General features: G+C 43.6%; 1 long non-coding RNA gene across 2 annotated transcripts in view; it reads left to right on the plus strand.

Annotated features, from left to right (window-relative positions):
• Positions 1-21,235, plus strand: part of LOC307181428 — a 914,212-nt gene that overhangs the window by 23,057 nt on the left and 869,920 nt on the right. The window contains exon 1 of one of the 2 annotated variants that reach the window (XR_013826749.1): positions 11,731-11,816. The exons of the other annotated variant lie outside the window; for it this stretch is intronic. This is a non-coding gene — a long non-coding RNA (uncharacterized lncRNA). Of the gene's footprint in view, positions 1-11,730; positions 11,817-21,235 lie in introns of those variants that run through there. 2 annotated transcript variants of the gene reach the window in all.

Genomic DNA, 21,235 nt, shown 5'->3' on the forward strand with positions numbered 1-21,235 from the left:
ATTGCAAACTGGGCCAAACAGGAGGTTAAAGGCGCTGAGTCTCCACGTGGGGAGAGTGTTAGTAAAGCGTCTGGAATGTTGCACCCGAGTACCAGGGGAGGAAAACTGAGACATATTTGAACACGTCTCCTGTTCACATGGTTGATCATACTTGGGTTCCACATGCATGTTTTAGCTGAAGGAAGAATACCTTAAACCTCGAGAGTTAAGACCCGTGTAATGGGTACCATGCAATATGACTTCAAAGGGTCTTCATTTGCTCACCGAACCTCTCCAATCCTATCACTGCTGCGTTTATGCCCCTGTACACATGCTTGATTCTCTTTCGGAGACATAGCAATCCATAGGTTTTAAGATACTTACTAGTCAGGTACATTCTTAGGCGTTTAATATGCGGTGTTGAGTCCATTTCGTTGAGCAAGGAGTAGCTCTTGTCTATTCCATATTTGACTTAAGGAACTTTATCTGTGCTCATTTCAATCTCTGGTTTTATGCAGCACCCCAACTCACCTTTACCCTTAAGCAAGCATAAGTTGGTTTTCTAAATTTGAGACCCTGTTCTGTTCTGTAATTCAGTTCCTGTGTAGCCAAGTTTCCATTCCGTGTATTACTGATATCTTATGATGTTTCTTTTTCTGTGTGACTTATTTCAGTTAGAATCATCATACCTGAATCCACTCATTGTGCTGCTAAAGGCCTGATGACACAGATTTCATTGCTGAGTGATATTGCTTTGTAAGTAAATACCACAGCTTCTTTATCCATTTTTCACTTTCTGCGATGTTGAACTTGTACTGTAAACGAGGTTCTTGTAAACAGAGCCATTCCAAACTTTGGGGTGGCTGTGTCTTTTTGATTTTAATTTCCCTAAGCTATAGGACCATAAGTGGAAGTGCCCTAGGCTCTGTTGCTTTGTTTTTTAGATGTTTCAGGAAACACCATACACTTCTCCCGAGTGGTTGTTGGCAATTTACATCCCGCCCATCAGCATAACAAGGCTCCCAGTTCTCCATGGCCTGTCCTGCCTTTCTGGATTTTACACTTTTTTCAGATGGCCCTTTTGACCGGGGGGAAGTGAGACTTCATTGTAGTGCAGATTTCCTTTGCAAGCTTGCTTGGTTGGCCAAAAAGGGCGTATGCGTTTTTTCCTGAATATATTCAGGAAAAAACGCATACGCCCTTTTTGGCCAAGTGCATCATTGTGGACGTTCTGCCTCTTTTCCTATGCTTTCAATGCAATTCCAGTCTACCTCCTGAAATCGGTTTCCTGCAATTCTGCCCCGCTTTCAAGTCCTCTTGGCAGCCTTACTTCAGTCTATTTTTGGACGATAGCTGTCATTTATAACTCTGCAGGTTTGTGAATTACAGTGCCCCTGAGCTCCTTTCTTCAACTCGCTTTCTTTTGAGCTGGCCGCAACACCGCAGGATGGCTTCAGGCCCTAATCTGGTTCCGGCACGGCACGCTGAGCCTTTGGTTATTTCCTCTTCCTGGTGGGAAATGAGAGTTAAATTTGCCCGTCCAGACACCTCCAGCTAGCCTCTCATTGGTTCTCGCTATTCCTGTTCATCTTCCGCAGAAATTGCAAACTGGGCCAAACAGGAGGTTAAAGGCGCTCACTCTCCAAGTGGGGAGAGTGTTAGTAAAGCGTCTGGAATGTTGCACCCGAGTACCAGTGGAGGAAAACTGAGACATATTTGAACACGTCTCCCATTCACATGGTTGATCATACTTGGGTTCCACATGCATGTTTTAGCTGAAGGAAGAATACCTTAAACTTGGAGAATTGAGACCCGTGTAATGGGTACCATGCAATATGACTTCAAAGGGTCTTCATTTGCTCACCGAACCTCTCCAATCCTACCACTGCTGTGTTTATGCCCCTGTACACATGCTTGATTCTTTTGGAGACATAGCAATCCATAGGTTTTACGATACTTACTAGTCAGGTACATTCTTAGGCGTTTAATATGCGGTGTTGAGTCCATTTCGTTGAGCAAGGAGTAGCTCTTGTCTATTCCATATTTGACTTAAGGAACTTTATCTGTGCTCATTTCAATCTCTGGTTTTATGCAGCACCCCAACTCACCTTTACCCTTAAGCAAGCATAAGTTGGTTTTCTAAATTTGAGACCCTGTTCTGTTCTGTAATTCAGTTCCTGTGTAGCCAAGTTTCCATTCCGTGTATTACTGATATCTTATGATGTTTCTTTTTCTGTGTGACTTATTTCAGTTAGAATCATCATACCTGAATCCACTCATTGTGCTGCTAAGGGCCTGATGACACAGATTTCATTGCTGAGTGATATTGCTTTGTAAGTAAATACCACAACTTCTTTATCCATTTTTCACTTTCTGCGATGTTGAACTTGTACTGTAAACGAGGTTCTTGTAAACAGAGGCGTCCCAAACTTTGGGGTGGCTGTGTCTTTTTGATTTTAATTTCCCTAAGCTATAGGACCATAAGTGGAAGTGCCCTAGGCTCTGTTGCTTTGTTTTTTAGATGTTTCAGGAAACACCATACACTTCTCCCGAGTGTCTGTTGGCAATTTACATCCCGCCCATCAGCATAACAAGGCTCCCAGTTCTCCATGGCCTGTCCTGCCTTTCTGGATTTTACACTTTTTTCAGATGGCCCTTTTGACCGGGGGAAAGTGAGACTTCATTGTAGTGCAGATTTCCTTTGCAAGCTTGCTTGGTTGGCCAAAAAGGGCGTATGCGTTTTTTCCTGAATATATTCCTGAATATATTCAGGAAAAAACGCATACGCCCTTTTTGGCCAAGTGCATCATTGTGGACGTTCTGCCTCTTTTCCTATGCTTTCAATGCAATTCCAGTCTACCTCCTGAAATCGGTTTCCTGCAGTTCTGCCCCACATTCAAGTCCTCTTGGCAGCCTTACTTCAGTATATTTTAGGACGATAGCTGTCATTTATAACTCTGCAGGTTTGTGAATTACAGTGCCCCTGAGCTCCTTTCTTCAACTCGCTTTCTTTTGAGCTGGCCGCAACACCGCAGGATGGCTTCAGGCCCTAATCTGGTTCCGGCACGGCACGCTGAGCCTTTGGTTATTTCCTCTTCCTGGTGGGAAATGAGAGTTAAATTTGCCCGTCCAGACACCTCCAGCTAGCCTCTCATTGGTTCTCGCTATTCCTGTTCATCTTCCGCAGAAATTGCACACTGGGCCAAACAGGAGGTTAAAGGCGCTCACTCTCCAAGTGGGGAGAGTGTTAGTAAAGCGTCTGGAATGTTGCACCCGAGTACCAGTGGAGGAAAACTGAGACATATTTGAACACATCTCCCGTTCACATGGTTGATCATACTTGGGTTCCACATGCATGTTTTAGCTGAAGGAAGAATACCTTAAACTTGGAGAATTGAGACCCGTGTAATGGGTACCATGCAATATGACTTCAAAGGGTCTTCATTTGCTCACCGAACCTCTCCAATCCTACCACTGCTGTGTTTATGCCCCTGTACACATGCTTGATTCTCTTGGAGACATAGCAATCCATAGGTTTTACGATACTTACTAGTCAGGTACATTCTTAGGCGTTTAATATGCGGTGTTGAGTCCATTTCGTTGAGCAAGGAGTAGCTCTTGTCTATTCCATATTTGACTTAAGGAACTTTATCTGTGCTCATTTCAATCTCTGGTTTTATGCAGCACCCCAACTCACCTTTACCCTTAAGCAAGCATAAGTTGGTTTTCTAAATTTGAGACCCTGTTCTGTTCTGTAATTCAGTTCCTGTGTAGCCAAGTTTCCATTCCGTGTATTACTGATATCTTATGATGTTTCATTTTCTGTGTGACTTATTTCAGTTAGAATCATCATACCTGAATCCACTCATTGTGCTGCTAAGGGCCTGATGACACAGATTTCATTGCTGAGTGATATTGCTTTGTAAGTAAATACCACAACTTCTTTATCCATTTTTCACTTTCTGCGATGTTGAATTTGTACTGTAAACGAGGTTCTTGTAAACAGAGGCGTCCCAAACTTTGGGGTGGCTGTGTCTTTTTGATTTTAATTTCCCTAAGCTATAGGACCATAAGTGGAAGTGCCCTAGGCTCTGTTGCTTTGTTTTTTAGATGTTTCAGGAAATACCATACACTTCTCCCGAGTGTCTGTTGGCAATTTACATCCCGCCCATCAGCATAACAAGGCTCCCAGTTCTCCATGGCCTGTCCTGCCTTTCTGGATTTTACACTTTTTTCAGATGGCCCTTTTGACCAGGGGAAAGTGAGACTTCATTGTAGTGCAGATTTCCTTTGCAAGCTTGCTTGGTTGGCCAAAAAGGGCGTATGCGTTTTTTCCTGAATATATTCCTGAATATATTCAGGAAAAAACGCATACGCCCTTTTTGGCCAAGTGCATCATTGTGGACGTTCTGCCTCTTTTCCTATGCTTTCAATGCAATTCCTGTCTACCTCCTGAAATCGGTTTCCTGCAATTCTGCCCCACATTCAAGTCCTCTTGGCAGCCTTACTTCAGTATATTTTAGGACGATAGCTGTCATTTATAACTCTGCAGGTTTGTGAATTACAGTGCCCCTGAGCTCCTTTCTTCAACTCGCTTTCTTTTGAGCTGGCCGCAACACCGCAGGATGGCTTCAGGCCCTAATCTGGTTCCCGCACGGCACGCTGAGCCTTTGGTTATTTCCTCTTCCTGGTGGGAAATGAGAGTTAAATTTGCCCGTCCAGACACCTCCAGCTAGCCTCTCATTGGTTCTCACTATTCCTGTTCATCTTCCGCAGAAATTGCAAACTGGGCCAAACAGGAGGTTAAAGGCGCTCACTCTCCAAGTGGGGAGAGTGTTAGTAAAGCGTCTGGAATGTTGCACCCGAGTACCAGGGCAGGAAAACTGAGACATATTTGAACACGTCTCCCGTTCACATGGTTGATCATACTTGGGTTCCACATGCATGTTTTAGCTGAAGGAAGAATACCTTAAACTTGGAGAATTGAGACCCGTGTAATGGGTACCATACAATATGACTTCAAAGGGTCTTCATTTGCTCACCGAACCTCTCCAATCCTATCACTGCTGCGTTTATGCCCCTGTACACATGCCTGATTCTCTTTCGGAGACATAGCAATCCATAGGTTTTAAGATACTTACTAGTCAGGTACATTCTTAGGCGTTTAATATGCGGTGTTGAGTCCATTTCGTTGAGCAAGGAGTACCTCTTGTCTATTCCATATTTGACTTAAGGAACTTTATCTGTGCTCATTTCAATCTCTGGTTTTATGCAGCACCCCAACTCACCTTTACCCTTAAGCAAGCATAAGTTGGTTTTCTAAATTTGAGACCCTGTTCTGTTCTGTAATTCAGTTCCTGTGTAGCCAAGTTTCCATTCCGTGTATTACTGATATCTTATGATGTTTCTTTTTCTGTGTGACTTATTTCAGTTAGAATCATCATACCTGAATCCACTCATTGTGCTGCTAAGGGCCTGATGACACAGATTTCATTGCTGAGTGATATTGCTTTGTAAGTAAATACCACAACTTCCTTATCCATTTTTCACTTTCTGCGATGTTGAACTTGTACTGTAAACGAGGTTCTTGTAAACAGAGCCATTCCAAACTTTGGGGTGGCTGTGTCTTTTTGATTTTAATTTCCCTAAGCTATAGGACCATAAGTGGAAGTGCCCTAGGTTCTGTTGCTTTGTTTTTTAGATGTTTCAGGAAACACCATACACTTCTCCCGAGTGGTTGTTGGCAATTTCCATCCGGCCCATCAGCATAACAAGGCTCCCAGTTCTCCATGGCCTGTCCTGCCTTTCTGGATTTTACAGTTTTTTCAGATGGCCCTTTTGACCGGGGGGAAGTGAGACTTCATTGTAGTGCAGATTTCCTTTGCAAGCTTGCTTGGTTGGCCAAAAAGGGCGTATGCGTTTTTTCCTGAATATATTCAGGAAAAAACGCATACGCCCTTTTTGGCCAAGTGCATCATTGTGGACGTTCTGCCTCTTTTCCTATGCTTTCAATGCAATTCCAGTCTACCTCCTGAAATCGGTTTCCTGCAATTCTGCCCCGCGTTCAAGTCCTCTTGGCAGCCTTACTTCAGTCTATTTTTGGACGATAGCTGTCATACATAACTCTGCAGGTTTGTGAATTACAGTGCCCCTGAGCTCCTTTCTTCCACTCGCTTTCTTTTGAGTTGGCCGCAACACCGCAGGATGGCTTCAGGCCCTAATCTGGTTCCGGCACGGCACGCTGAGCTTTTGGTTATTTCCTCTTCCTGGTGGGAAATGAGAGTTAAATTTGCCCGTCCAGACACCTCCAGCTAGCCTCTCATTGGTTCTCGCTATTCCTGTTCATCTTCCGCAGAAATTGCAAACTGGGCCAAACAGGAGGTTAAAGGCGCTGACTCTCCAAGTGGGGAGAGTGTCAGTAAAGCGTCTGGAATGTTGCACCTGAGTACCAGGGGAGGAAAACTGAGACATATTTGAACACGTCTCCCGATCACATGGTTGATCATACTCTGGGTTCCACATGCATGTTTTAGCTGAAGGAAGTATACCTAAAACCTGGGTAGTTGAAACCCGTGGAATGGGTACCATGCAATATGACTTCAAAGGGTCTTCATTTGCTCACCGAACCTCTCCAATCCTATCACTGCTGCGTTTATGCCCCTGTACACGTGCTTGATTCTCTTTCGGAGACATAGCAATCCATAGGTTTTAAGATACTTACTAGTCAGGTACATTCTTAGGCGTTTAATATGGGGTGTTGAGTCCATTTCGTTGAGCAAGGAGTAGCTCTTGTCTATTCCATATTTGACTTAAGGAACTTTATCTGTGCTCATTTCAATCTCTGGTTTTATGCAGCACCCCAACTCACCTTTACCCTTAAGCAAGCATAAGTTGGTTTTCTAAATTTGAGACCCTGTTCTGTTCTGTAATTCAGTTCCTGTGTAGCCAAGTTTCCATTCCGTGTATTACTGATATCTTATGATGTTTCTTTTTCTGTGTGACTTATTTCAGTTAGAATCATCATACCTGAATCCACTCATTGTGATACTAAGAGCCTGATGACATAGATTTCATTGCTGAGTGATATTGCTTTGTAAGTAAATACCACAACTTCTTTATCCATTTTTCACTTTCTGCGATGTTGAACTTGTACTATAAATGAGGTTCTTGTAAACAGAGGCGTCCCAAACTTTGGGGTGGCTGTGTCTTTTTGATTTTAATTTCCCTAAGCTATAGGACCATAAGTGGAAGTGCCCTAGGTTCTGTTGCTTTGTTTTTTAGATGTTTCAGGAAACACCATACACTTCTCCCTAGTGGTTGTTGGCAATTTACATCCCGCCCATCAGCATAACAAGGCTCCCAGTTCTCCATGGCCTGTCCTGCCTTTCTGGATTTTACACTTTTTTCAGATGGCCCTTTTGACCGGGGGGAAGTGAGACTTCATTGTAGTGCAGATTTCCTTTGCAAGCTTGCTTGGTTGGCCAAAAAGGGCGTATGCGTTTTTTCCTGAATATATTCAGGAAAAAACGCATACGCTCTTTTTGGCCAAGTGCATCATTGTGGACGTTCTGCCTCTTTTCCTATGCTTTCAATGCAATTCCAGTCTACCTCCTGAAATCGGTTTCCTGCAATTCTGCCCCGCTTTCAAGTCCTCTTGGCAGCCTTACTTCAGTCTATTTTTGGACGATAGCTGTCATTTATAACTCTGCAGGTTTGTGAATTACAGTGCCCCTGGGCTCCTTTCTTCAACTCGCTTTCTTGTGACCTGGCCGCAACCCCGCAGGATGTCTTCAGGCCCTAATCTTGTTCTGGCACGGCACGCTGAGCCTTTGGTTAATTGCTCTTCCTGGTGGGAAATGAGAGTTAAATTTGCCCATCCAGACACCTCCAGCTAGTCTCTCATTGGTTCTCGCTATTCCTGTTCATCTTCCACAGAAATTGCAAACTGGGCCAAACAGGAGGTTAAAGGGACTGACTCTGCAAGTGGGGAGAGTGTTAGTAAAGCGTCTGGAATGTTGCACCCGAGTACCAGGGTACGAAAACTGAGACATATTTGAACACGTCTCCCGATCACATGGTTGATCATACTCTAGGTTCCACATGCATGTTTTAGCTGAAGGAAGAATACCTTAAACCTGGGTAGTTGAAAACCGTGGAATGGGTACCATGCAATATGACTTCAAAGGGTCTTCATTTGCTCACCGAACCTCTCCAATCCTATCACTGCTGCGTTTATGACCCTGTACACATGCCTGATTCTCTTTCGGAGACATAGCAATCCATAGGTTTTAAGATACTTACTAGTCAGGTACATTCTTAGGCGTTTAATATGCGGTGTTGAGTCCATTTCGTTGAGCAAGGAGTAGCTCTTGTCTATTCCATATTTGACTTAAGGAACTTTATCTGTGCTCATTTCAATCTCTGGTTTTATGCAGCACCCCAACTCACCTTTACCCTTAAGCAAGCATAAGTTGGTTTTCTAAATTTGAGACCCTGTTCTGTTCTGTAATTCAGTTCCTGTGTAGCCAAGTTTCCATTCCGTGTATTACTGATATCTTATGATGTTTCTTTTTCTGTGTGACTTATTTCAGTTAGAATCATCATACCTGAATCCACTCATTGTGATACTAAGAGCCTGATGACATAGATTTCATTGCTGAGTGATATTGCTTTGTAAGTAAATACCACAACTTCTTTATCCATTTTTCACTTTCTGCGATGTTGAACTTGTACTATAAATGAGGTTCTTGTAAACAGAGGCGTCCCAAACTTTGGGGTGGCTGTGTCTTTTTGATTTTAATTTCCCTAAGCTATAGGACCATAAGTGGAAGTGCCCTAGGTTCTGTTGCTTTGTTTTTTAGATGTTTCAGGAAACACCATACACTTCTCCCTAGTGGTTGTTGGCAATTTACATCCCGCCCATCAGCATAACAAGGCTCCCAGTTCTCCATGGCCTGTCCTGCCTTTCTGGATTTTACACTTTTTTCAGATGGCCCTTTTGACCGGGGGGAAGTGAGACTTCATTGTAGTGCAGATTTCCTTTGCAAGCTTGCTTGGTTGGCCAAAAAGGGCGTATGCGTTTTTTCCTGAATATATTCAGGAAAAAACGCATACGCTCTTTTTGGCCAAGTGCATCATTGTGGACGTTCTGCCTCTTTTCCTATGCTTTCAATGCAATTCCAGTCTACCTCCTGAAATCGGTTTCCTGCAATTCTGCCCCGCTTTCAAGTCCTCTTGGCAGCCTTACTTCAGTCTATTTTTGGACGATAGCTGTCATTTATAACTCTGCAGGTTTGTGAATTACAGTGCCCCTGGGCTCCTTTCTTCAACTCGCTTTCTTGTGACCTGGCCGCAACCCCGCAGGGTGTCTTCAGGCCCTAATCTTGTTCTGGCACGGCACGCTGAGCCTTTGGTTAATTGCTCTTCCTGGTGGGAAATGAGAGTTAAATTTGCCCATCCAGACACCTCCAGCTAGTCTCTCATTGGTTCTCGCTATTCCTGTTCATCTTCCACAGAAATTGCAAACTGGGCCAAACAGGAGGTTAAAGGGACTGACTCTGCAAGTGGGGAGAGTGTTAGTAAAGCGTCTGGAATGTTGCACCCGAGTACCAGGGTACGAAAACTGAGACATATTTGAACACGTCTCCCGATCACATGGTTGATCATACTCTAGGTTCCACATGCATGTTTTAGCTGAAGGAAGAATACCTTAAACCTGGGTAGTTGAAAACCGTGGAATGGGTACCATGCAATATGACTTCAAAGGGTCTTCATTTGCTCACCGAACCTCTCCAATCCTATCACTGCTGCGTTTATGACCCTGTACACATGCCTGATTCTCTTTCGGAGACATAGCAATCCATAGGTTTTAAGATACTTACTAGTCAGGTACATTCTTAGGCGTTTAATATGCGGTGTTGAGTCCATTTCGTTGAGCAAGGAGTAGTTCTTGTCTATTGAATATTTGACTTAAGGAACTTTATCTGTGCTCATTTCAATCTCTGGTTTTATGCAGCACCCCAACTCACCTTTACCCTTAAGCAAGCATAAGTTGGTTTTCTAAATTTGAGACCCTGTTCTGTTCTGTAATTCAGTTCCTGTGTAGCCAAGTTTCCATTCCGTGTATTACTGATATCTTATGATGTTTCTTTTTCTGTGTGACTTATTTCAGTTAGAATCATCATACCTGAATCCACTCATTGTGCTGCTAAGGGCCTGATGACACAGATTTCATTGCTGAGTGATATTGCTTTGTAAGTAAATACCACAACTTCCTTATCCATTTTTCACTTTCTGCGATGTTGAACTTGTACTGTAAACGAGGTTCTTGTAAACAGAGCCATTCCAAACTTTGGGGTGGCTGTGTCTTTTTGATTTTAATTTCCCTAAGCTATAGGACCATAAGTGGAAGTGCCCTAGGTTCTGTTGCTTTGTTTTTTAGATGTTTCAGGAAACACCATACACTTCTCCCGAGTGGTTGTTGGCAATTTCCATCCGGCCCATCAGCATAACAAGGCTCCCAGTTCTCCATGGCCTGTCCTGCCTTTCTGGATTTTACAGTTTTTTCAGATGGCCCTTTTGACCGGGGGGAAGTGAGACTTCATTGTAGTGCAGATTTCCTTTGCAAGCTTGCTTGGTTGGCCAAAAAGGGCGTATGCGTTTTTTCCTGAATATATTCAGGAAAAAACGCATACGCCCTTTTTGGCCAAGTGCATCATTGTGGACGTTCTGCCTCTTTTCCTATGCTTTCAATGCAATTCCAGTCTACCTCCTGAAATCGGTTTCCTGCAATTCTGCCCCGCGTTCAAGTCCTCTTGGCAGCCTTACTTCAGTCTATTTTTGGACGATAGCTGTCATACATAACTCTGCAGGTTTGTGAATTACAGTGCCCCTGAGCTCCTTTCTTCCACTCGCTTTCTTTTGATCTGGCCGCAACACCGCAGGATGGCTTCAGGCCCTAATCTGGTTCCGGCACGGCACGCTGAGCCTTTGGTTATTTCCTCTTCCTGGTGGGAAATGAGAGTTAAATTTGCCCGTCCAGACACCTCCAGCTAGCCTCTCATTGGTTCTCGCTATTCCTGTTCATCTTCCGCAGAAATTGCAAACTGGGCCAAACAGGAGGTTAAAGGCGCTGACTCTCCAAGTGGGGAGAGTGTCAGTAAAGCGTCTGGAATGTTGCACCTGAGTACCAGGGGAGGAAAACTGAGACATATTTGAACACGTCTCCCGATCACATGGTTGATCATACTCTGGGTTCCACATGCATGTTTTAGCTGAAGGAAGAATACCTAAAACCTGGGTAGTTGAAACCCGTGGAATGGGTACCATGCAATATGACTTCAAAGGGTCTTCATTTGCTCACCGAACCTCTCCAATCCTATCACTGCTGCGTTTATGCCCCTGTACACATGCTTGATTCTCTTTCGGAGACATAGCAATCCATAGGTTTTAAGATACTTACTAGTCAGGTACATTCTTAGGCGTTTAATATGCGGTGTTGAGTCCATTTCGTTGAGCAAGGAGTAGCTCTTGTCTATTCCATATTTGACTTAAGGAACTTTATCTGTGCTCATTTCAATCTCTGGTTTTATGCAGCACCCCAACTCACCTTTACCCTTAAGCAAGCATAAGTTGGTTTTCTAAATTTGAGACCCTGTTCTGTTCTGTAATTCAGTTCCTGTGTAGCCAAGTTTCCATTCCGTGTATTACTGATATCTTATGATGTTTCTTTTTCTGTGTGACTTATTTCAGTTAGAATCATCATACCTGAATCCACTCATTGTGATACTAAGAGCCTGATGACATAGATTTCATTGCTGAGTGATATTGCTTTGTAAGTAAATACCACAACTTCTTTATCCATTTTTCACTTTCTGCGATGTTGAACTTGTACTATAAATGAGGTTCTTGTAAACAGAGGCGTCCCAAACTTTGGGGTGGCTGTGTCTTTTTGATTTTAATTTCCCTAAGCTATAGGACCATAAGTGGAAGTGCCCTAGGTTCTGTTGCTTTGTTTTTTAGATGTTTCAGGAAACACCATACACTTCTCCCTAGTGGTTGTTGGCAATTTACATCCCGCCCATCAGCATAACAAGGCTCCCAGTTCTCCATGGCCTGTCCTGCCTTTCTGGATTTTACACTTTTTTCAGATGGCCCTTTTGACCGGGGGGAAGTGAGACTTCATTGTAGTGCAGATTTCCTTTGCAAGCTTGCTTGGTTGGCCAAAAAGGGCGTATGCGTTTTTTCCTGAATATATTCAGGAAAAAACGCATACGCTCTTTTTGGCCAAGTGCATCATTGTGGACGTTCTGCCTCTTTTCCTATGCTTTCAATGCAATTCCAGTCTACCTCCTGAAATCGGTTTCCTGCAATTCTGCCCCGCTTTCAAGTCCTCTTGGCAGCCTTACTTCAGTATATTTTTGGACGATAGCTGTCATTTATAACTCTGCAGGTTTGTGAATTACAGTGCCCCTGAGCTCCTTTCTTCAACTCGCTTTCTTGTGAGCTGGCCGAAACACCGCAGGATGGCTTCAGGCCTAATCTGGTTCCGGCACGGCATGCTGAGCCTTTGGTTAATTCCTCTTCCTGGTGGGAAATGAGAGTTAAATTTGCCCGTCCAGACACCTCCAGCTAGTCTCTCATTGGTTCTCGCTATTCCTGTTCATCTTCCACAGAAATTGCAAACTGGGCCAAACAGGAGGTTAAAGGGACTGACTCTCCAAGTCGGGAGAGTGTTAGTAAAGCGTCTGGAATGTTGCACCCGAGTACCAGGGTACGAAAACTGAGACATATTTGAACACGTCTCCCGATCACATGGTTGATCATACTCTAGGTTCCACATGCATGTTTGAGCTGAAGGAAGAATACCTTAAACCTGGGTAGTTGAAACCCGTGGAATGGGTACCATGCAATATGACTTCAAAGGGTCTTCATTTGCTCACCGAACCTCTCCAATCCTATCACTGCTGCGTTTATGCCCCTTTACACATGCTTGATTCTCTTTCGGAGACATAGCAATCTATAGGTTTTAAGAAACTTACTAGTCAGGTACATTCTTAGGCGTTTAATATGCGGTGTTGAGTCCATTTCGATGAGCAAGGAGTAGCTCTTGTCTATTCCATATTTGACTTAAGGAAGTTTATCTGTGCTCATTTCAATCTCTGGTTTTATGCAGCACCCCAACTCACCTTTACCCTTAAGCAAGCATAAGTTGGTTTTCTAAATTTGAGACCCTGTTCTGTTCTGTAATTCAGTTCCTGTGTACCCAAGTTTACATTCCGTGTATTACTGATACCTTATGATGTTTCTTTTTCTGTGTGACTTATTTCAGTTAGAATCATCATACCTGAATCCACTCATTGTGCTGCTAAGGGCCTGATGACACAGATTTCATTGCTGAGTGATATTGCTTGTAAGTAAATACCACAACTTCCTTATCCATTTTTCACGTTCTGCGATGTTGAACTTGTACTGTAAACGAGGTTCTTGTAAACAGAGCCATTCCAAACTTTGGGGTGGCTGTGTCTTTTTGATTTTAATTTCCCTAAGCTATAGGACCATAAGTGGAAGTGCCCTAGGTTCTGTTGCTTTGTTTTTTAGATGTTTCAGGAAACACCATACACTTCTCCCGAGTGGTTGTTGGCAATTTCCATCCGGCCCATCAGCATAACAAGGCTCCCAGTTCTCCATGGCCTGTCCTGCCTTTCTGGATTTTACAGTTTTTTCAGATGGCCCTTTTGACCGGGGGGAAGTGAGACTTCATTGTAGTGCAGATTTCCTTTGCAAGCTTGCTTGGTTGGCCAAAAAGGGCGTATGCGTTTTTTCCTGAATATATTCAGGAAAAAATGCATACGCCCTTTTTGGCCAAGTGCATCATTGTTGACGTTCTGCCTCTTTTCCTATGCTTTCAATGCAATTCCAGTCTACCTCCTGAAATCGGTTTCCTGCAATTCTGCCCCGCGTTCAAGTCCTCTTGGCAGCCTTACTTCAGTCTATTTTTGGACGATAGCTGTCATATATAACTCTGCAGGTTTGTGAATTACAGTGCCCTGAGCTCCTTTCTTCAACTCGCTTTCTTTTGAGCTGGCCGCAACACCGCAGGATGGCTTCAGGCCCTAATCTGGTTCCGGCACGGCACGCTGAGCCTTTGGTTATTTCCTCTTCCTGGTGGGAAATGAGAGTTAAATTTGCCCGTCCAGACACCTCCAGCTAGCCTCTCATTGGTTCTCGCTATTCCTGTTCATCTTCCGCAGAAATTGCAAACTGGGCCAAACAGGAGGTTAAAGGCGCTGACTCTCCAAGTGGGGAGAGTGTCAGTAAAGCGTCTGGAATGTTGCACCTGAGTACCAGGGGAGGAAAACTGAGACATATTTGAACACGTTTCCCGATCACATGGTTGATCATACTCTGGGTTCCACATGCATGTTTTAGCTGAAGGAAGAATACCTAAAACCTGGGTAGTTGAAACCCGTGGAATGGGTACCATGCAATATGACTTCAAAGGGTCTTCATTTGCTCACCGAACCTCTCCAATCCTATCACTGCTGCGTTTATGCCCCTGTACACATGCTTGATTCTCTTTCGGAGACATAGCAATCCATAGGTTTTAAGATACTTACTAGTCAGGTACATTCTTAGGCGTTTAATATGCGGTGTTGAGTCCATTTCGTTGAGCAAGGAGTAGCTCTTGTCTATTCCATATTTGACTTAAGGAAGTTTATCTGTGCTCATTTCAATCTCTGGTTTTATGCAGCACCCCAACTCACCTTTACCCTTAAGCAAGCATAAGTTGGTTTTCTAAATTTGAGACCCTGTTCTGTTCTGTAATTCAGTTCCTGTGTGGCCAAGTTTCCATTCCGTGTATTACTGATATCTTATGATGTTTCTTTTTCTGTGTGACTTATTTCAGTTAGAATCATCATACCTGAATCCACTCATTGTGCTGCTAAGGGCCTGATGACACAGATTTCATTGCTTAGTGATATTGCTTTGTAAGTAAATACCACAACTTCTTTATCCATTTTTCACTTTCTGTGATGTTGAACTTGTACTGTAAACGAGGTTCTTGTAAACAGAGGCGTCCCAAATTTTGGGGTGGCTGTGTCTTTTTGATTTTAATTTCCCTAAGCTATAGGACCATAAGTGGAAGTGCCCTAGGCTCTGTTGCTTTGTTTTTTAGATGTTTCAGGAAACACCATACACTTCTCCCAAGTGTCTGTTGGCAGTTTACATCCCGCCCATCAGCATAACAAGGCTCCCAGTTCTCCATGGCCCTTCATGCCTTTCTGGATTTTACACTTTTTTCAGATGGCCCTTTTGACCGGGGGCGGGGGGGAAGTGAGACTTCATTGTAGTGCAGATTTCCTTTGCAAGCTTGCTTGGTTGGCCAAAAAGGGCGTATGCGTTTTTTCCTGAATATATTCAGGAAAAAACGCATACGCACTTTTTGGCCAAGTGCATCATTGTGTACGTTCTGCCCCTTTTCCTATGCTTTCAATGCAATTCCAGTCTACCTCCTGAAATCGGTTTCCTGCAATTCTGCCCCGCTTTCAAGTCCTCTTGGCAGCCTTACTTCAGTCTATTTTTGGACGATAGCTGTCATTTATAACTCTGCAGGTTTGTGAATTACAGTGCCCCTGAGCTCCTTTCTTCAACTCGCTTTCTTGTGAGCTGGCCGAAACACCGCAGGATGGCTTCAGGCCCTAATCTGGTTCCGGCACGGCACGCTGAGCCTTTGGTTAATTCCTCTTCCTGGTGGGAAATGAGAGTTAAATTTGCCCGTCCAGACACCTCCAGCTAGTCTCTCATTGGTTCTCGCTATTCCTGTTCATCTTCCGCAGAAATTGCAAACTGGGCCAAACAGGAGGTTAAAGGGACTGACTCTCCAAGTCGAGAGAGTGTTAGTAAAGCGTCTGGAATGTTAAACCCGAGTACCAGGGTACGAAAACTGAGACATATTTGAACACGTCTCACGATCACATGGTTGATCATACTCTAGGTTCCACATGCATGTTTTAGCTGAAGGAAGAATACCTTAAACCTGGGTAGTTGAAACCCGTGGAATGGGTACCATGCAATATGAATTCAAAGGGTCTTCATTTGCTCACCGAACCTCTCTAATCCTATCACTGCTGCGTTTATGCCCCTTTACACATGCTTGATTCTCTTTCGGAGACATAGCAATCCATAGGTTTTAAGATACTTACTAGTCAGGTACATTCTTAGGCGTTTAATATGCGGTGTTGAGTCCATTTCGTTGAGCAAGGAGTAGCTCTTGTCTATTCCATATTTGACTTAAGGAACTTTATCTGTGCTCATTTCAATCTCTGGTTTTATGCAGCACCCCAACTCACCTTTTCCCTTAAGCAAGCATAAGTTGGTTTTCTAAATTTGAGTCCCTGTTCTGTTCTGTAATTCAGTTCCTGTGTACCCAAGTTTACATTCCGTGTATTACTGATACCTTATGATGTTTCTTTTTCTGTGTGACTTATTTCAGTTAGAATCATCATACCTGAATCCACTCATTGTGCTGCTAAGGGCCTGATGACACAGATTTCATTGCTGAGTGATATTGCTTTGTAAGTAAATACCACAACTTCTTTATCCATTTTTCACTTTCTGCGATGTTGAACTTGTACTGTAAACGAGGTTCTTGTAAACAGAGCCGTTCCAAACTTTGGGGTGGCTGTGTCTTTTTGATTTTAGATTCCCTAAGCTATAGGACCATAAGTGGAAGTGCCCTAGGCTCTGTTGCTTTGTTTTTTAGTTGTTTCAGGAAACACCATACAATTCTCCTGAGTGGTTGTTGGCAATTTACATCCCGCCCTTCAGCATAACAAGGCTCCCAGTTCTCCATGGCCTGTCCTGCCTTTCTGGATTTTACACTTTTTTCAGATGTCCCTTTTGACCGGGGGGAAGTGAGACTTCATTGTAGTGCAGATTTCTTTGCAAGCTTGCTTGGTTGGCCAAAAAGGGCGTATGCGTTTTTTCCTGAATATATTCAGGAAAAAACGCATACGCCCTTTTTGGCCAAGTGCATCATTGTGGACGTTCTGCCTCTTTTCCTATGCTTTCAATGCAATTCCAGTCTACCTCCTGAAATCGGTTTCCTGCAATGCTGCCCCGCTTTCAAGTCCTCTTGGCAGCCTTACTTCAGTCTATTTTTGGACGATAGCTGTCATTTATAACTCTGCAGGTTTGTGAATTACAGTGCCCCTGAGCTCCTTTGTTCAACTCGCTTTCTTTTGAGCTGGCCGAAACACCGCAGGATGGCTTCAGGCCCTAATCTGGTTCCGGCACGGCACGCTGAGTCTTTGGTTAATTCCTCTTCCTGGTGGGAAATGAGAGTTAAATTTGCCCGTCCAGACACCTCCAGCTAGTCTCTCATTGGTTCTCGCTATTCCTGTTCATCTTCCGCAGAAATTGCAAACTGGGGCAAACAGGAGGTTAAAGGGACTGACTCTCCAAGTGGGGAGAGTGTTAGTAAAGCGTCTGGAATGTTGCACCCGAGTACCAGGGTACGAAAAGTGAGACATATTTGAACACGTCTCCCGATCACAAGGTTGATCATACTCTAGGTTCCACATGCATGATTTAGCTGAAGGAAGAATACCTTAAACCTGGGTATATGAAACCCGTGGAATGGGTACCATGCAATATGACTTCAAAGGGTCTTCATTTGCTCACCGAACCTCTCCAATCCTATCACTGCTGCGTTTATGCCCCTGTACACATGCTTGATTCTCTTTCGGAGACATAGCAATCCATAGGTTTTAAGATACTTACTAGTCAGGTACATTCTTAGGCGTTTAATATGCGGTGTTGAGTCCATTTCGTTGAGCAAGGAGTAGCTCTTGTCTATTCCATATTTGGCTTAAGGAACTTTATCTGTGCTCATTTCAATCTCTGGTTTTATGCAGCACCCCAACTCACCTTTCCCCTTAAGCAAGCATAAGTTGGTTTTCTAAATTTGAGACCCTGTTCTGTTCTGTAATTCAGTTCCTGTGTAGCCAAGTTTACATTCCGTGTATTACTGATATGTTATGATGTTTCTTTTTCTGTGTGACTTATTTCAGTTAGAATCATCATACCTGAATCCACTCATTGTGCTGCTAAGGGCCTGATGACACAGATTTCATTGCTGAGTGATATGCTTTGTAAGTAAATACCACAACTTCTTTATCCATTTTTCACTTTCTGCGATGTTGAACTTGTACTATAAACGAGGTTCTTGTAAACAGAGGTGTCCCAAATTTTGGGGTGGCTGTGTCTTTTTGATTTTAATTTCCCTAAGCTATAGGACCATAAGTGGAAGTGCCCTAGGCTCTGTTGCTTTGTTTTTTAGATGTTTCAGGAAACACCATACACTTCTCCCAAGTTTCTGTTGGCAATTTACATCCCGCCCATCAGCATAACAAGGCTCCCAGTTCTCCATGGCCCTTCCTGCCTTTCTGGATTTTACACTTTTTTCAGATTGCCCTTTTGACTGGGGGGGGAAGTGAGACTTCATTGTAGTGCAGATTTCCTTTGCAAGCTTGCTTGGTTGGCCAAAAAGGGCGTATGCGTTTTTTCCTGAATATATTCAGGAAAAAACGCATACGCCCTTTTTGGCCAAGTGCATCATTGTGGACGTTCTGCCTCTTTTCCTATGCTTTCAATGCAATTTCAGTCTACCTCCTGAAATCGGTTTCCTGCAATTCTGCCCCGCTTTCAAGTCCTCTTGGCAGCCTTACTTCAGTGTATTTTTGGACGATAGCTGTCATTTATAACTCTGCAGGTTTGTGAATTACAGTGCCCCTGAGCTCCTTTCTTCAACTCGCTTTCTTGTGAGCTGGCCGCAACACCGCAGGATGGCTTCAGGCCCTAATCTGGTTCCGGCAAGGCACGCTGAGCCTTTGGTTAATTCCTCGTCCTGGTGGGAAATGAGAGTTAAATTTGCCCGTCCAGACACCTCCAGCTAGTCTCTCATTGGTTCTCGCTATTCCTGTTCATCTTCCGCAGAAATTGCAAACTGGGCCAAACAGGAGGTAAAAGGGACTGACTCTCCAAGTCGGGAGAGTGTTAGTAAAGCGTCTGGAATGTTGTACCCGAGTACCAGGGTACAAAAACTGAGACATATTTGAACACGTCTCCCAATCACATGGTTGATCATACTCTGGGTTCCACATGCATGTTTTAGCTGAAGGAAGAATACCTAACACCTGGGTAGTTGAAACCCGTGGAATGGGTACCATGCAATATGACTTCAAAGGGTCTTCATTTGCTCACCGAACCTCTCCAATCCTATCACTGCTGCGTTTATGCCCCTGTACACATGCTTGATTCTCTTTCGGAGACATAGCAATCCATAGGTTTTAAGATACTTACTAGTCAGGTACATTCTTAGGTGTTTAATATGCGGTGTTGAGTCCATTTCGTTGAGCAAGGAGTAGCTCTTGTCTATTCCATATTTGGCTTAAGGAAGTTTATCTGTGCTCATTTCAATCTCTGGTTTTATGCAGCACCCCAACTCACCTTTCCCCTTAAGCAAGCATAAGTTGGTTTTCTAAATTTGAGACCCTGTTCTGTTCTGTAATTCAGTTCCTGTGTAGCCAAGTTTCCATTCCGTGTATTACTGATATCTTAGATGTTTCTTTTTCTGTGTGACTTATTTCAGTTAGAATCATCATACCTGAATCCACTCATTGTGCTGCTAAGGGCCTGATGACACAGATTTCATTGCTGAGTGATATTTCTTTGTAAGTAAATACCACAACTTCTTTCTCCATTTTTCACTTTCTGTGATGTTGAACTTGTACTGTAAACGAGGTTCTTGTAAACAGAGCCGTTCCAAACTTTGGGGTGGCTGTGTCTTTTTGATTTTAAATTCCCTAAGCTATAGGACCATAAGTGGAAGTGCCCTAGCCTCTGTTGCTTTGTTTTTTAGATGTTTCAGGAAACACCATACACTTCTCCCTAGTGGTTGTTGGCAATTTACATCCCGCCCATCAGCATAACAAGGCTCCCAGTTCTCCATGGCCTGTCCTGCCTTTCTGGATTTTACACTTTTTTCAGATGGCCCTTTTGACCAGGGGGAAGTGAGACTTCATTGTAGTGCAGATTTCCTTTGCAAGTTTGCTTGGTTGGCCAAAAAGGGCGTATGCGTTTTTTCCTGAATATATTCAGGAAAAAACGCATACGCCCTTTTTGGCCAAGTGCATCATTGTGGACGTTCTGCCTCTTTTCCTATGCTTTCAATGCAATTCCAGTCTACCTCCTGAAATCGGTTTCTTGCAATTCTGCCCCGCTTTCAAGTCCTCTTGGCAGCCTTACTTCAGTATATTTTTGGACGATAGCTGTCATTTATAACTCTGCAGGTTTGTGAATTACAGTGCCCCTGAGCTCCTTTCTTCAACTCGCTTTCTTGTGACCTGGCCGCAACACCGCAGGATGGCTTCAGGCCCTAATCTGGTTCCGGCACGGCACGCTGAGCCTTTGGTTATTTCCTCTTCCTGGTGGGAAATGAGAGTTAAATTTGCCCGTTCAGACACCTCCAGCTAGTCTCTCATTGGTTCTCGCTATTCCTGTTTATCTTCCGCAGAAATTGCAAACTGGGCCAAACAGGAGGTTAAAGGCGCTGACTCTCCAAGTGGGTAGAGTGTTAGTAAAGCGTCTGGAATGTTGCACACGAGCACCAGGGGAGGAAAACTGAGACATATTTGAACACGTCTCCCGTTCACACGGTTGATCAGACTCTGGGTTCCACATGCATATTTTAGCTGAAGGAAGAATACCTTAAACCTGGAGAGTTGAGACCCGTGGAATGGGTACCATGCAATATGACTTCAAAGGGTCTTCATTTGCTCACCGAACCTCTCCAATCCTATCACTGCTGCGTTTATGCCCCTGTACACACGCTTGATTCTGTTTTGGAGACATAGCAATCCATAGGTTTTAAAATACTTACTAGACAGGTACATTCTTAGGTGTTTAATATGCGGTGTTGAGTCCATTTCGTTGAGCAAGGAGTAGCTCTTGTCTATTCCATATTTGGCTTAAGGAACTTTATCTGTGCTCATTTCAATCTCTGGTTTTATGCAGCACCCCAACTCACCTTTCCCCTTAAGCAAGCATAAGTTGGTTTTCTGAATTTGAGACCCTCTTCTGTTTTGGAATTCAGTTCCTGTGTAGCCAAGTTTTCATTCCGTGTATTAGTGATATCTTATGATATTTCTTTTTCTGTGTGACTTATTTCAGTTAGAATCATCGTACCTGAATC

The sequence above is a fragment of the Stenella coeruleoalba genome, assembly GCF_951394435.1.
Source record: "Stenella coeruleoalba genome assembly, contig: scaffold_102, whole genome shotgun sequence".
Taxonomy (NCBI): domain Eukaryota; kingdom Metazoa; phylum Chordata; class Mammalia; order Artiodactyla; family Delphinidae; genus Stenella; species Stenella coeruleoalba.